The 256-nt window shown below is 52.0% G+C and overlaps 1 pseudogene; it reads left to right on the top strand.

Moving 5' to 3' along the window:
- Positions 1-7: 7 nt before the first annotated feature.
- LOC128247159 (5S ribosomal RNA) lies at positions 8-126 on the top strand (annotated as a pseudogene).
- The last annotated feature ends 130 nt before the right edge of the window (positions 127-256 follow it).

Raw genomic sequence — 256 nt, 5'->3', positions numbered from 1 at the left:
ATAATAATAATACGGCCATATCCCGCTGAGAGCACCGGTTCTCGTCCGATCACCGAAGTTAAGCAACGTCGAGCCTAGTGAGTACTTAGATGGGTGACCGATTGGGAAGCCTAGGTGCTGTAAGCATCCAACACTTTCATAGGCGTAGGAGTGGCTGTGTAGTAAGTAGCTTGCTTACCAACCACATGGTCCCGGGTTCAGTCCCACTGCGTGGCATCTTGAGCAAGCGTCTTCTACTATAGCCTCGGGCCGACCA

This window comes from Octopus bimaculoides, chromosome 2 (assembly GCF_001194135.2).
Source record: "Octopus bimaculoides isolate UCB-OBI-ISO-001 chromosome 2, ASM119413v2, whole genome shotgun sequence".
Lineage (NCBI taxonomy): Eukaryota > Metazoa > Mollusca > Cephalopoda > Octopoda > Octopodidae > Octopus > Octopus bimaculoides.
This window is presented reverse-complemented; position numbering and strand designations above follow the sequence as displayed.